General features: G+C 42.0%; 1 protein-coding gene across 1 annotated transcript in view; it reads left to right on the forward strand.

The window, feature by feature from the left end:
• Positions 1–18,138, forward strand: part of LOC124267657 (tumor protein p53-inducible protein 11-like) — a 309,559-nt gene that overhangs the window by 81,982 nt on the left and 209,439 nt on the right. The window lies entirely within an intron of this gene.

Raw genomic sequence — 18,138 nt, forward strand, 5'->3', positions numbered from 1 at the left:
TAAAACATGCTTTTAATGAATCAATTACTATTGCCAACACAAAATTGGATGGTACTATAAACTCAGTTGCCTCTTAGATAAGTTTAACATGAAGGAAAGTGATCTAACTTCCTCCACTCATCTCTTCAAGACAAACCAAATACAATAAATTCAAGGAACAAACTTAGAACATACAGAAAATTTAAATCAGAAATTAAACTTGAACCATACCTAGCAAACTGCAAGATAAAATAACACACCGTATCCCCATCACGAAACTAAGACTGAGTAATCACAGACTAAAAATTGAAGTTGGTAGAAGAACAAGATCACCTACACCTTTGGAGGACCGTCTGGGTGATCAATGCTCAGTCCTTGAGGATGAAGAACACTATTTCATGTCTTGTAGTAAATATTCAGATGTAAGACACTCCTTATTTAACTCCTTCCCTCTCAATTTATTAACTTTCAAAGCCTTACCAACATGGAAAAATTTAACCTCCTGTTTACAAATAATGAACCAAATAGTATAGATATAATCTGCTACAATATGTACGACTTCAAACAAATCTAGAAGATCTCTAGATTGTCAAGGCCATTATATACATCGGTATAAGTATATGTATTGTTACTTTGATTCATTATATATCTTGTTTATGTAGTTTATGGAATATTGTCACTGTTTCTGCATGGAACATTTGCGCAATAAATATCTTGTATCTTGTAACTAGCTTTTAAGAGTATTTAACATTAAGATAATCTGAGATTTAGTTGACTAATGTTGATTCTGTGAGGACCGTAATGGTTACATAGGGTTGCCTTTTCATTTAATCCTATGTTGTGCACATTTTGATTGAAAAATATCCAATCCTGTTGAGAATATCCCCAGTCTTCTCAGTCTCAATGAAATCTGCAAGTTTTTATCAGAGTTCAACACACTGGCCTTTACTCCAGCATGGAACTAATCAGAAACCAGACTCCGCTCTTATTGCATGAAAAGACACACTCTGGATATAACGCAACATATCATACTGGCAGATAGGTAATAAGTCTTGTACGTCAGTAAATGAGGTTTGAATGGGAATCATCTTGCACTGGGTATTGTGCGGCAGCATCTGGTGATCAGTGCTTCTAAAAGAACCGACCACAATTAGGACAGATCATTATTCCAGATCATTTTCGTGTGGCTCTGACTGACTAGTAAACAAGGAGCTGTGATATAGCTGGACAATTAGACAGGGCATAATACAATATTTACTCACTCACTCATCCATATAGATAAGGACTCACACACAAAGTGTGAAGGATCTGGTGCCTTTGATGAATGCCAACTCTCATTGTGGAGATTGTAAACATTTGTATTGTCATTGGGAATGAAGATCAGTGTCAATGGCTTCTCGTGGATATACAGTGGAAATACCTGTGATGAGTATTAATTCAGTTTCAAATCAAATTATCAGCATCAGTCCTTTACAACATTCATAAGTCTGAACATACTAGGGGCAGTGGGTTAGCCTAGTGGTTAAAGTGTTTGCTTGTCACGCCGAAGGCCCGGGTTCGATTCTCCACATGAATCAATAATGTGTGAAGCGCATTTCTGGTGTCCCCCCATGATATTGCTGGTATATTGCTATAAGCGGCTTAAAACCATACTCACTCACTCACTACTGTGATACAACATCACACCATTGCACCATGTCATACATTGTCAAGCTACTGTACTATATCATACAGTGTCACACAATCACATGCTATTGTATTACATTATTGTGCCATGTGTGATACAATGTGATCTTTTTGTTGTATGTAATACTAATATTCTTCCTACAGTATAATGTCATTCAAAAGTGTAAACATAAGTTGATGTCAAGAAAGTAAGCATATATTGAGTTGGTTAAATGCATGACGACTGGTTGACTGCCATGAGGACTGGTTGGCTGCCAGGAGGACTGGTTGACTGCCGGGAAGACTAATTGACTGCCATGAGGACTAGTTGATTGCCGGGAGGATTGGTTGACTGCCAGGAGGACTGGTTGACTGTCATGGGGACTGGTTGACTGTCATGGGGACTGGTTGACTGTCATGAGGACTGGTTGACTACCATGAATACTGGTTGACTGCCATCAGAGGACTGGTTGACTGTCATGAGGACTGGTTGTCTGCCATGAGGACTGGTTGACTGTCGTGAGGACTGGTTGACTGTCATGGGGACTGGTTGACTGCCATGAGGACTGGTTGACTGTCATGAGGACTGATTGACTGCCATCAGAGGACTGGTTGACTGCCATCCGAGGACTGGTTGACTGTCCTGAGAGGACTGGTTGACTGTCATGAGGACTGGTTGACTACTATGAGGACTGGTTAACTGTCGTGAGTGCTGGTTGACTGTCATGAGGACTGGTTGACTGCCATGAGGAATGGTTCACTGTCATGAGGACTGATTGACTGCCATCAGAGGACTAGTTGACTGCCATGAGGACTGGTTAACTGTCATGAGGACTGGTTGTCTGTCATGGGGACTGGTTGACTGTCATGAGGACTGGTTGACTGTCATGGGGACTGGTTGACTGTCATGAGGACTGTCATGAGTGCTGGTTGACTGTCATGGGGACTGGTTGACTGTCATGGGGACTGATTGCCATCAGAGGACTGGTTGACTGTCATGAGGACTGGTTGACAGTCATGAGTGCTGGTTGACTGTCATGGGGACTGGTTGACTGCCATGAGGACTGGTTGACTGTCATGAGGACTGATTGACTGTCATGAGGACTGGTTAACTGTCATGAGGACTGGTTGACTGTCATGAGGACTGGTTGACTGTCATGAGAACTGGTTGACTACCATGAGGACTGGTTGACTGCCATCATAGGACTGGTTAACTGCCATGAGTGCTGGTTGACTGCCATGAGTGCTGGTTGACTGCCATGAGGACTGGTTGACTGTCATGAGGACTGGTTGACTGTAGTGGAAGTTGATGGTCCTGTCACCAAAAGTGGTTTTCTTGGCCCAAGATCTGTTCAGGTAGCCATGGTAGAGCTGGAATATTGCTAGCATCGGCATAAAACAGCATTCACTGACTCAAAGATGTTCTACTTTCTTCCACCATTAATTCTATGACAAACATTAGCTCTCATAATCAAGTCTGAGCGTGGATGTTGTTGTTGTGTAATGGAGATTAATGCCCCTGACACCTCAGTAATAGAAGGGGGGATCTACATCAGGGGAAAACTTTCAGTTTCAAATCAATTTATTAGGCATCAATTCTTGATAATACAATTCAAAACTGTCTACACCACCACCACCTCTAATGTTATCAAGACCAGGAAACAACATGATATATCATCTGAAGCAACTGGAAATACACTCGGGACCGGAGTTGAAACTACAGAGTTTCAGGTGTTGAGGCATACATTCTCCGTATTGTGACGTGGTTCTACACGCCACAGATCAGGCAAAGTTCAGTATCTTCACTGTGATGTCTCCATTGACAAGAGACAATGTTTGAATATACCCTAATCAAACAGTTGTGAATGGGTACCCGGTAGGATGAGATGTAATGTGTCTCTTTACCTTATAGTGCTACAAAAGGGCAGCTTTAGGAGGGAGTTGGTACCCAAGAAATTAAGGTCAAAGTAGGTTTGCTTGCACTCTGTTGCATGCCATGAGGATTAAATCGTGTCAGAAAGCATTCTGCTGTTTTCCCCTAAAGGTATAAGGTGTGTCTGTTGGCCACGCTCTGGTTAACTAAGTTCATATCTGTCCACCATGGTAAAGCTGAAATTTTGCTGACTCTGACATTTATATTCAAACATTATTACAAACAGAGACTACTCTGCGGCCATTGCCTTGTGGTGGTGCAATCAAACACACCAAGTCATCTCGCTGTCAGCGTAGTGATGGTGTTACTGATGGAGCACCTAATCTGCATCATTAAGTTGATCCCTAACTAGATAATAAATACTCACATTCACAGGGGTTGAATTATCTTGTCCTTTGGTCCCTGGTACGCAGAGGGTCATCAATAAGTTGATGGACGGTACTGGAACACTCGTGGAGTTGACTGTGACAGTAATCAATCCTCATCCAGCAACAAACATACAGCGCAATAGATTCGTTCATCAGTGGGGCTGTCACTTGTATTTGAGGCTTGGCTTATCGGCTCAACTGATCACTTTGTTCTTTTTGTTTCAAAATCTCCCAATGCCAACCTGCAATTTTGACTTTATTGAGTGTGCTTGTCATGGGCATAGTGCTCCTGAACTACTTGTTTGCTTAGTGTACTGGTGTTCCGTTATCTGACTGACTGACTGACTGAATTTTGGTTTTACGCCGCTTTTAGCAATATTCCAGCAACATCACGGGGGGGACACCAGAAATGGGCTTCACAAATTGTACCCATGTGGGGATTCGAACCCGGGTCTTCGGCATGACGAGACAACGCTTTAACCACTGGGCTACCCCACCGCCCCTGTTCCGTTAACTACTGCCATGATATTGCTAGAATATTGGTAGAATATTGCTTGAAGTAAAGTGAAGTGAAGTAAAACTACACTTACCCCTCTTCAACTATTGGTGCGGTGGGGTATCCTAGTGGTTAAAGCGTCTGCTCGTCACGCCGAAGACCTGGGTTCGAATCCCCACATGGGTACAATGTGTGAAGCCCATTTCTGGTGTTCCCCGCCATGATGTTGCTGGAATATTGCTAAAAGCGACGTAAAACCAAACTCAGTCAGTCATTCTTCAAACTATTAACGTCTGTGAATTTACGTGTTGTTGAATACACTTGTGTCACCATGAGTTTCTTCCATAAACTTCTTTGTGTTGTGTGATCTAATGTGCTAGAATGTTGTGAATTGTCAGCAGAACGCTATGGTTGTGATGTCTTACATACTTTGTGATTCTCTGGTTTCCTTCATAGTAAACATCCTTGTGGGATTCATGAAAAATTATACAACTCACTCACTCACTCACTCATGAAAAATGATAAACCTGGAATACCTGCACCATGTCAGGATTTCATCCAATGTCTCTGACTCACTCACTCACTCACTCACTCACTCACTCACTCACTCACTCACTCACACTCACTCACTCACTCACTCACTCACTCACTCACTCACTCACTCACTCACTCACTCACTCACTCACTCACTCACTCACTCACTCACTCACTCACTCACTCACTCACTCACTCCCTCGCTTGCTCACTCGCTTGCTCACCTCACCTCATTCCTTTGCTCACCCATGACCGGAATATTGCCGGCAATAATCGGGCTGTCTTGCATTGACAAAAGGTAGCTCGTTTACTGAATAATCATGCATTTGCTATCAATATACCGTCAGCATTGAAACCCATCATAGACAGCCAGTCATGTCTACCCCCCACTTTACAGAGCCAGAACAATTAACGTGTCATGCTGTCAGCCAAAACACTTCATACAGACCCACCAACGCGGTACAGACACAGACACAGACAAAGATCTTGTGTAATGGCTAGCATGGCTACTACTGATCTTGTAATAAACACACTGCCATTCTCTGACATGTTAATTGGTGACTACTAATATCTGTCCGAGCTGTCAAGTGACGGCAAATATCAGAGAAGGAATCCATTATCGTGGTACACCTTGTAAATCTAGCAGTGGCATTGCTGACATTCACACAGTCAGTCAGTGAGTGAGTATGGTTTTATGCCGCTTTTAGCCATATTCCAGCAATATCATGGTGGGGGACACCAGAAACGGGCGACACAGTGTTAGAGGAAGAATTCTTACTACTTTATATTGTACATCTAGCTGGGTTTTTAATGATATCCACACAATGTTTTGTGTATAAATATTTCTTGCTGTGCAGTGGAATTTTAAAGACAATTTGCCCTAATTCATGCCCCGATGTATGCCTGTTTGATTCAAAAGAACCAATTGAAGTTTAGTCATTGTCGCATGCACAGGATTTGTACTGTCCTGGAATCAAGGCAAATATCAGGCTTAGTTCTGGCTGGTCTTCTCAAGTATTTTGTTGGTGCTGTGGGTACAGAGGTCATGACCCTAACTGTTATGCTAATGACCCACAAGAATTCTACTGCTACAGAAGGGCATACAATAAATGCTATAGTGTGGAGGCCTACTTAACCGGCCTCTGCCTACCACTGCGATGTCAGATCATGCCATCTCCGTTGCAAGAAATCTTATTCATATCATCATATACAACAGAAGGGCATACAATAATGCTATATACAACAGAAGGGCATACAATGATGTTATATACAGCAGAAGGGCATACAATAATGCTATATACAACAGAAGGGCATACAATAATGCTATATACAACAGAAGGGCATACAATGATGTTAAATACAACAGAAGAGCATACAATAATGTTATATACAACAGAAGGGCATACAATAATGCTATATACAACAGAAGGGCATACAATAATGTTATATACAACAGAAGGGCATGCAATGATGCTATATACAACAGAAGGGCATACAATGAAGCCATATTCAACAGAAGGGCATACAATGATGTTATATACAACAGAAGGGCATACAATGATTCTATATACAACAGAAGGACATACAATGATTCTATATACAACAGAAGGGCATACAATGATGCTATATACAACAGAAGGGCATACAATAATGCTATATACAACAGAAGGGCATACAATGATGTTATATACAACAGAAGGGCATACAATGATGCTATATACAACAGAAGGGCATACAATAATGCTATATTCAACAGAAGGGCATGCTATATACAACAGGACATACAATGATCCTATATACAACAGAAGGGCATACAATGATCCTATATACAACAGAAGGGCATGCAATGATGTTATATACAACAGAAGGGCATACAATGATGCTATATACAACAGAAGAGCATACAATGATGCAGTAAACAACATAATAGCATTCAGAAGGGCATGAAATAATGCTATAAACATGAGAAGGACATTTCCAAGCATTTTGAACATGAGGCATCTACATGTTGTTATTATTGCAGTAGTTTCCTATGGGGACTGGTAAATATTTGATTTTGGCCTGTAGCCCAATGTATTTGATTAGCTTCCCTTGTTCTGCGAGGTGCATTGGTATGAATGGATGGTCTGGTCTGATTTTGATGGCAGCATTAGCACTTTCCTGGCTCTGCTGCGTGTGAATGAAGCTATTAACAGCCCAGCTGCCTCGGAGGCCTCCATTCTAGACTAACATATTCTCAGATAATATGTAATTTTTATGGTAACTAGCAATGACATTTAAATTGAAAAGGAGATGGGAGTTTTAGAATCTCTGGTAATCTAGATTGGTTTTTTCAGCTATAATGTTTCTGTAAGGAAAGGGCAGAATGGTAAATGATAACGTTTAGTCACTGTGAGACAGACAAGCCTTCATCTCTCCTCCTACTTATCCAGTTGTGTGATGGTGTTGAACTGTCTGATCCACTACTTGCGTGACTTCTGGCATTGACTTGACTCAAGCTGTTGCCACAACGATGTTGCTGCTGGTTTCTCTGTTGACATGGTCCATCTTTCAGATCTAACTTTGATGTCAGCCAAGGGACAGCATTCCTTCTCCAGACTGGACATTTATCGATAATGTTCGGTCAAAACACACCTTGAATTCTGTCCTGTCCATACAAATAGTCTCCTATGCTTTCCATTCAGCAGTGTACTCATATCTTGTCCAGTGAAACTGTCGCATGACCTGTCAAGAGCACACTGTACAGGTTCCTGTTCTGTCGCATGTCCTGTCAATAGCACACCGTACAGGTTCCTGTTCCAGAAGGTGTACAATGGCCTGTTTTTACCATCCAGACAGGAAGGTTTATCTTTGTGCTGTATCACATGTATGTAGAGACTCACTGTGATTGCTTTAAACTTGTGCAATGCCAGACATTAGATCCCAGTGTCTTTGTCATGCTTCTGAATTACAAGACTCATACCTTCCCATCCTGTCACACAAGTCAGGTGTCTCCCATGCTGACAAAAACAACTCCCTATTGGTGCCCCATCTGCACTATACCAATCCTTCAGCTCGGTAGTCTGAAGTGGCTGAGCTAAGTCTGTCTTGCTGGAAGCTATGTGGTGTTGCGTGTCATGTGGACATACATGCCGCTAGACAAGTTAATGACAAAAACAGACGACGTCTCAACCTCCGATTGCAGCATCCCAAAGGAGAGAGTTTTATTCAGGGTCATTGTGACTCAGGATCATGCAGGGCTAAAGTTGATCTGCATAGGATCAAGAAGAAGCTGGGCTAGATATTATAATCTCTTTAAGATTTCTTTGCCTGAGACACTTCTCGGTCCCTGGTTGCATTTTAAGATGCATGGGGAACCTGTCATTGGGCACATGTTTGAAAAGGTGTTTTAACATACATAGAGCACTTGTCACTTGTTTCCAGCAATGTTGAGCCTCTGTTTCTGGTGATCTTTAACATGCATGCATGCCTGTCCTGTCATCAGGATATCATTTAGCAGTTGCTGTGGCTGAAGCTGCCTGAGAAATGGAAATAAAGTGATGAAATGATGCAATGAATTATTCCAATCATCCAGTTGACAGCCTTTTCATTAACGGATGACAGTGAGGAGTGATTTGTTGTCAGACTTGACACTAAGATATAATGAATGGGACCAGATTCAACATTGCTCTTATCTGAACAGCAACAAATCTCTGACATCAGATGGTGTGCTGGTGATTTCCTTTCCTTTATCATGGACTGTGCACAGTAACCCCTCATACATCACTTTCCCCCTCTTGTCTATGATTCATCCTGCTTCATCCTGCCCCACCCTGCTTCACCCTGACCCGCCCTGCTTCACCGTGCCCCACCCTGCTTCACCCTGCCCCATCCTGCTTAATCCTGACCCACCCTGCTTCCCCTGACCAACCCTGCTTCCCCTGACCCAACCTGCTTCCCCTGACCCACCCTGCTTCCCCTGACCCACCCTGCTTCCCTTGACCCACCCCCTGCTTCACCCTGACCCACCCTGCTTCACCCTGACCCCACCCTGCTTCACCCCTGACCCACCCCTGCTTCCCCCTGACCCACCCCTGCTTCCCCTGACCCACCCTGCTTCATCCCTGACCCACCCTGCTTCATCCTGACCCACCCTGCTTCACCCTGACCCACTCTGACCCTTCCTGACCCACAATGTTCAACACAGCTCTATTCTGTGCCTTACCCTGCTACAATCCACTTCACCCTTCCCCATCTGACTTCACTTTTTCCACCCCACTTCACCTTTTCCCAACCCATTTCATTCTTTCCCATCTTAATTCACCTCTTCGAATCCCACTTGAGCCTGCCCCATCTCATCCCACTTCAGCCTGCCCCATCTCATCCCACTTAAGCCTGCCCCATCTCATCCCACTTCAGCCTGCCCCATCTCATCCCACTTCAGCCTGCCCCATCTCATCCCACTTCAGCCTGCCCCATCTGACTTCACCTTTTCACATCCCACTTCGCTCTGCCCCATCTGACTTCACCTTTTCTCATCCCATTTCACTTTGACCCATCCGACTTCACCTTTTCGCACCCCACTTCGCTCTACCTCATCTCACTTCACCTTTTCTCATCCCACTTCACTCTGCCCCATCTGACTTCACCTTTTCTTATCCCACTTCACTCTGCCCCATCTCACTTCACCTTTTCCCATCCCACTTCACTCTGCCCCATCCGACTTCACCTTTTCTCATCCCACTTCGCTCTACCCCATCTCACTTCACCTTTTCTCATCCCACTTCACTCTGCTCCATCTCACTTCACCATTTCTCACCCCACTTCACTCTGCCCATCTCACTTCACCTTTTCATCATCCCCATCTCACTCTGCCCCCATCTCATCTCACTTCACCTTTTCTCATCCCACTTCGCTCTGCCCCATCTCACTTCACCTTTTCTCATCCCACTTCACTCTGCCCATCTCACTTCACCTTTTCTCATCCCACTTCACTCTGCCCATCCCACTTCACCTTTTCTCATCCCACTTCACTCTGCTCCATCTCACTTCACCTTTTCTCATCCCACTTCGCTCTGCCCCATCTCACTTCACCTTTTCTCATCCCACTTCGCTCTGCCCATCTCACTTCACCTTGTCTCATCCCACTTCCCTCTGCTCCATCTCACTTCACCTTTTCTCATCCCAGTTCGCTCTGCTCCGTCTCACTTCGCCTTTTCTCATCCCACTTCCCTCTGCCCCATCTCACTTCACCTTTTCTCATCCCACTTCGCTCTGCTCCATCCCACTTCACCTTACTCCGTCTGGCCCATCATCCGTCACACTTCCTCAGTCTTCAAGATATCCCTTGTGGAAGTTGTGTAGTATAGTTACAATCCTGAATGTTTACTGTGCGGGAGTATAGAGCACAGCAAGATGGCCTGGAGAGTTTTCAGTGTAATCAAGGTGTCTTCCTAGCAGTAATTGATGTATGTTTAGGTGTGATGAAAGTTTAATTATGTCCCCGTATACCAGAGTTCTCCTCCAACTACGATTCATCATCCAAGCCCCCAGTGGCATCTAACATGCAGCATGGTTTCGCTTGCAGTGCACCACCATATTTTACCTTCCCTGGTGACCCGTAGGGCAACAGTTGCAATGATAAACATGGGGTGAGGTGCATTAATATCATTGAATTTGTACATAAAACAAATCTTGGCTTGTTGAAAAAGACCGTAAAATTCAGAATAAGATGATTGTTAAAGGATGTGAAAAAATATTTGGTGATTTGACACTAAGTTCTTTAAATGATGATTAAACATCAACAGCAGACAAAGTCTGGGAAGTCCAGGATTTCAGGGATGTTGACTACGTAAGAGGTTTATCGACCCAAAAAAATTGCGAGAAAAATAATAGGATGACGTAACTGGAGGTTAATAAATGCTCAGCAAACATGATAAATATTTTAACACTGAAGAATCATATTTACTGGTGCAATCAGATGCGTTTGCCAGTGATGGATTATCAGTGTTTATTATCGATGGGGATGGAAGTGGATGGGACTATATTAGCTGTATATGCTCCAGTTGCTATAACTGTCCTCTGTTGATTCCGTTTTACTGGCTGTTGTTAAATTTGCATCTTGCTTGGAGCTGATGTGGTAGATAATGGTCATTGTTAAGGAAGAACACTGACTTCTAGGTATCAACTTGGTGAAATATTGGCTTTAATTACACAGTTGATAAAATTACTTCTTGAATAATAAATATTACCTCATTCCCATAAAGATTTATGGATTATATCCCTTGTGAATTGCTGTGGTGATATTTTATGGTGTATTTTGCTCTCGATAAATAATCTCGCTGCAATTTAACTGAGCTGTAATTCAGTTTAGTTGCCCGGAGTAGAAGGAGGTTGCAGAGTTAGTTCAGTTGATTTTCAGTCACACTGAATAACCATTTTGACTTCTGTCTTTGCTGGGGCGGTGGGGTAGCCTAGTGGTTAAAGCGTTGGCTTGTCACGCCAAAGACCCGGGTTCAATTCCCCACATGGGCACAATGTGTGAAGCCCATTTCCGTGATATTGCTGGAATATTGCTAAAAGCAGCGTAAAACTAAACTCACTCAGTCAGTGTTTGCTGGTCCAGTCATATGAGGCATCACAATGCCCTGGATGGATGCAGCATCTTACCATGGATGTGTGACAATGGATTGGAATCCCACTTTGCTGGGATAATCTTCCCTCTTTTGTTGGGAGTAACTAGTGGGTTTCACTAAAATTGATAAACATCGAACACCTGGATCACTTTTCTCTCATCGAGCTTACTAAGTAATAAAACTGAAGTTATTAAAAATGGTTGGAATAGTCTCCTGATAGACACAGATGCTTGAACTGGTTTTCCTATTGTTTACACTCAGCTCCTCAGCCTAGTGTCAGAAGCCTCACCCAGTGCAGGAAACCATCATATCGTTGAATCAATGAGATAGCCAGATTACCACGGGAGCTTTTAATAATAACTCCAGTGACTGGCCATGCATGCCTGATGACGTATTTAATATTTATTTATATAAGTAATTGTATGTATCAAGTTAGTAATTAGTTCACCTTCCCAGAAGGTAATCATGGAGAGCGAGAGATTCAAGTCCTGCTGGGTCTCAGGGGAATTCAGAACAAGAGGCAGCCACCACAGAACCAATGTGTCCGGTCTTTATTGCAAGGCAGACAAAACTTGTCGCCTCTTACTACAAGCATGGGTTACTGAAGGTTCATTCTAACCCGGACCTTAACGGGTGAGCAGAAAAAGCCATAAGCTGAATTGCATAACTGGCAATGTCTGACCATCTGCCTCATTCTACAACTAGGTGCAATGTGTACTGTGAGACCAGAGCGCTGCAAGGGACCACAGTAATCTGGATGGTATCGCTGTCCGTGAATAAAGGCAACAGCTACATTTTGTTATATCAATCACAGCCAATGTACGTGGATTTATCACACAGACATAGCTGTAACATGTTGCTATAGTACACAGTCACAGCCAATATACATGGATTTATCACACAGACATAGCTGTAACATGTTGCTATAGTACACAGTCACAGCCAATATACGTGGATTTATCACACAGACATAGCTGTAACATGTTGGGTTTACATGTTTTATCACACAGTCACATAGTACATGTTGCTATAGTACACAGTCACAGCCAATATACATGGATATATCACACAGACATAGCTGTAACATGTTGCTATAGTACACAGTCACAGCCAATATACATGGATATATCACACAGACATAGCTGTAACATGTTGCTATAGTACACAGTCACAGCCAATTATCACACAGACATAGGATGTTGCTATATTACACATCACACAGACATAGCTGTAACATGTTGCCAATATAGTATCGGACACAGACATGTAGCTGTAACAAGTTGCTATAGTAAACAGTCGCTCTTTCAATATACATGGATTTATCACACAGACTCTTGTATGTTGCTCGGTAGTAACATGTTGCTATAGTACATAGCTGTAACATGTTCTATAGTACAGTCCAATATATACATGGATATATCACACACAGCTTTAACACATAGCTGTAACATGTTGCTATAGTACACAGTCACAGCCAAGATTTACATGGATTTATATGTGGATTTATCACACAGACATAGCTGTAACATGTTGCTATAGTACACAGTCACAGCCAATATATGTGGATTTATCACACAGACATAGCTGTAACATGTTGCTATAGTACACAGTCACAGCCAATATACATGGATTTATCACACAGACATAGCTGTAACATGTTGCTAATAGTACACAGTCACAGCCAGTATACATGGATATATCACACAGCCAAATGCTTGATTCACTTGAAATTGTTTTTTTTCATTATGGTAAATGATCAGAAAACGCGTTATTGTCATTCAATGTATGTCTATCACAGTCACCAGGGTTTACATGTTATATCATACAGTCACCAGGGCTTACATGCTATATCACACAGTCACCAGGGTTTACATGCCATATCATAAAGTCACTAACTAGGGTTTACAATAGGGTTTCTACATGTTGGAATATCTAACACAGTAAAACCACATCAAATCAGTCAGTCAGTTATATATGAGATTTCAGTTAGTGACATATATACATTATTGTCAGGTTATTTCCCACTTGAGTATCTGCCGTACTTGAGGATTTGTTGTTGTGTTGCCTATTTGTATGGATGCCTCCCTCTGTACTTCATCCAGTGATTGTGTTGCTGCTTGGATAATCACCTTCCACAGTGAGGCAGAATCATCTCACATGGACAGTCTCTGAAGTATTCTGCCTCAGTCCTTTTCATTTCCATGCCATGGCAATATCTTATTTTCTCAAAGAGAAAAGTCCAAAAAAATAATGTCTTTGGAAGTGGAAAGTTTCAATCAGTATCTGCAAGCTTGTGTCCAGTGGTGCTGCCTCTGAACTGTGTACATTGATTTTCAGTTTGGTCCCAGTAGGAACAGATGCAGAGGCTTCCTATGCTGCTCCTATGTCTGTGTTTTAATTACATTATTTACCTTCAATTACAAATGTGAATTGCTGGGATAGATTGCATCCCTGATTTGAAAGAATCATGTGATGGTTGGTTTGAATCCAAGATTCGTCCTGATTTTGTTGTGTTGGTTTGGCAGCACCATAGCCCACCTGTAAAGTCATTTATATCACTTCAGTATTTCCTCTCACAATGGGAGTGGTAGGGTAGCCTAGTGGTTATAGCGTTCACTAGTCACGCTGAGTACCCATGTTCGATTCCCCTCATGGGTACAATGTGTGAAGCCCATTTCTAGTGTCCAATACATTTTATTGCTAGAATATTGCTAAAAGCAGTGTAAAACTAAACTCACTCACTCACTCACTCACTCACTCACTTCACATTGTATTTGACACTCCATGGTGTAACTCAAATACTGGAACAGTTAGAAACCTAAACGTCTCACCCACTTGCATTCAAGGCATATCGGAGACAGTCATGTGACGCATGGGTCACCTGATCACCTGATATTTTTACTGTCTGGTTAACCACAACACAATTTGATTACAGAGTGCCATCTAGAAAGTAGTAAAAAATGTGGATCAGGGTGGCTGAGTGGGTTAGGCAACTGACTTTGTGTGCTGGCGATTAGGTGCCTGACACTGAGGGTGCAGGTTTGAATCCCGGATGGACTCAACCCAACAAAAGTACTAGAATCTGTACTTTACTGAGAAAGTGTAATCCCAAATATAACATATGTTACACAACACAATTTGATTGACAAAATTGTGTCCTTTAGTTGTACCAGAACCTATAATTCTGTCAAATCTTCTACTTCTATTCTTACTCTTTGTTCTTGGTCTCTTTGATGTTAATGTCTGAAGAAGCCCAATTTAGATAGAAGAGGATTCCCATTGAGTCGTCATCAAACCAAGGGTCCTCCTTCATCTTGAATTTGCTGAATTTTCAAGCTGCAGTAGAGGTCAGGGACACCATCTTGGAAATCTCACAAACACCACCTACGACAAAACTTACCAAGAACTTCTTAAGTGTTAAGTCAACAAGGAACATCAAGGTAACTGAATCTAAATTGTAGATGTAACTATTTTCACTACATGACTCAGATATGGAACTCAGAAGACAAGCTCAACTACACATGAACGAAGTGAGATGTTTTTGGTCTTGATAAGCTGAAGAGCTAGATGTTGACTGGCAGTACTGTTATCTTGACAACTGGTTGAGTGTAGTTGACAAGACTTCTGTTGAAAATCCTGGCAATTAATTTGGTGAATTGCAGCCAAAATACGGGATTTATTGCACTGATGTAATGGAGGAAGTACACTAAGAATTAGTAACAGTGATGCCTGTTTTTCCTGTAATCATAAGTTCAAATCCTATATTCAACCAAAATATAACTGTCTGCACCAAAATATTTAATGGTATCATGGTAAGAGCTGGATCACTTCATGCTAATGGTATCAGAGCTGGATCACTTCATGCTAATGGTATCATGGTAAGAGCTGGATCACTTTATGCTTATAGTATCATGGTAAGAGCTGGATCACTTCATGCTAATGGTATCATGGTAAGAGCTGGATCACTTCATACTAATGGTATCATGGTAAGAGCTGGATCACTTCATACTAATGGTATCATGGTAAGAGCTGGATCACTTCATGCTAATGGTTGGTGTAACGGATATTGAACTTGGTACTTCTACATGTTTGACATTGGCACAGGTTTGATGTAGTCTGCTTTATAAAAGACGTTTTCCATGAAAAAATTACCCAAAACAGATTAAAGAATAAACAGTGCTGTGTGCATCTATGTTCTGAAATATCAAAACCATTTTGAATGAAGTTTAATAAGCAATATTATGACTGCTTGCTGTGAGGGTCCAACAGAGAGATGACTACCCCATCAGAGCACCCAGATAACTTTGCATGATGCTTTTTATGTGATCTTGTCCACCAGTCCTACGTGTTTCTGTCAGCCTAGTTGAACCATCAACATCCACCCATACACCATTCCATCCCTCACGTCTCCCATCTGAGCAAGAATCTTTTCTTTCAGTTCAGATTATGACGTTCTTGTCCACCGGTAAACCGTACTCTCTCTTGCGTCTGCCAGCTATCACACGTAGAGCCTAGCTGGGTTTTACAGGCAGTAACACCAGTTTTATCTTGTCAATTCACCTTTCAATTTGTCAGTTTGCTCATTTTGGCGTGTACACATCCATTTGTTCACTCTGCATGATTGATCAGTGTATGGGCGGTCATTATGACAGGGTTTTATGTGTTTCTGGCTGTTGCAGATGAATTACTCCATTTAGCTCAGCGCTGTGTGCTGTGTTGGTCGAACCAGCAGTTTTCATCACAGAGTAATATTCTTGTGGGGTTGTCCACCATACACAACAATGTGTCAGTCTCATTCCATGTTCCAAAGAGGGGATGAAACATGTTGCCATGTTTATGGTGCAGAACTAATCCTGTTTGCTTAATTCATTTTCAAAATGTTCAAAAGGTGGAAAGATAATCACATGTTAATTATCACGACTTCATCATTGATAGCTGATCTGTACTGGGACAACATTAGTGTCTTGATCGAAACCATGTTGCTATTGTCATGGTGACATCTGGCCACCTTATTGTCATTGTCACAGTGACATCTGGCCACCTTATTGTCATTGTCATAGTGACATCTGGGCACCTTATTGTCATTGTCACAGTGACATCTGGCCACATTATTGTCATTGTCATAGTGACATCTGGACACCTTATTATCATTGTCATAGTGACATCTGGCCACCTTATTGTCATTGTCGCAGTGACATCTGGACACCTTATTGTCATTGTTACAGTTACACCTGGCCACATTATTGTCATTGTCACAGTGACATCTGGCCACCTGACATTGTCATTGTCATTGTCATAGTGACATCTGGCCACCTTATTGTCATTGTCACAGTGACATCTGGACACCTTATTGTCATAGTGACATCTGGTTATTGTCATAGTGACATCTGGACATTATTGTCATTGTCACAGTGACATCTGGACACCTTATTGTCATTGTCACAGTGACATCTGGACACCTTATTGTCATTGTCACAGTGACATCTGGACACTTATTGTCATTGTCACAGTGACATCTGGACACCTTTTTGTTCAGGTCACTGTCACCATGTAAGCTGTAGGGGCATTGTCTTGCCTCCTTATTGCTGTTGTCATGGTGATCTTCACCATCTTGATCATTGTTAGTAGGTACAGGGGCATTGTCTCAGTACCATATCGCCATTGTCATGGTGATCTGGCAACATCCCCATGAAGTTGTTCCAAAACACTATGAGTCTCAGGGGGAAGTTAAAAGCTGATTAGTTTCTGAGAGTAAAGTTACATTCAAATCTTCAGTCCACAGTAACATGTTTACCAAGTGGCAGGCACGTTGCTAATGGACATTGATCCCGAGGAATTCTCTATAATTACCTGTTTCAAGACAAGGTTGTTTTTACAATGGGAGAATATGAGTAGATAAAAGCTGCCATAAAGATACTGAGAAACTCCAGTGAAGCCCAGTTTTTGTCCCATTCCCATCTCGAGCTGATACAATGCTTATGAGTCAGTCAAAGAAATACTGCGACATCATGATGCATACCCATACTCATCTTGATGTTTTTGTTAAGTGTCAGTAACATGATTGTTTGCTAAGCATCATTTATGAGATCAGGATCAATGCAGTTTGATAGAGGATACAGCATCAAAGTGTCCATGCATCTCTTCAGAACAGGAACGACATGATTGTAATGTTTTAAACTTCACTTTGAAAATATTATGATGACCAGTTTCTTTAGTGCGGCATGAATGGGTTGTTTTTTTCCTGCAGTGAGATATGCACTTAAGATATTAAATTTGTCATGTGGCATATCTGTTGCACTAAACTTAAATTTGTGTTTGGCATATTTTCATAAATATTGCGGAGATTGGCTTGGTATCTGGAACAGGAAGAATCCTTTAAACTGATCAAAGATCCCCTCAACCAATACTTGTCAGAGATACCCCTGCAACATATACTGGTGAGAGGACGTTATCTAATGATTGGGTGGCATCTGGAACAGGAAGAATCCTTTAAACTGATCAAAGATCCCCTCAACCAATACTTGTCAGAGATACCCCTGCAACATATAC

Source organism: Haliotis rubra, unplaced genomic scaffold (assembly GCF_003918875.1).
Source record: "Haliotis rubra isolate DU_JTF1 unplaced genomic scaffold, ASM391887v1 Scf133, whole genome shotgun sequence".
In the NCBI taxonomy this organism is placed as follows: domain Eukaryota; kingdom Metazoa; phylum Mollusca; class Gastropoda; order Lepetellida; family Haliotidae; genus Haliotis; species Haliotis rubra.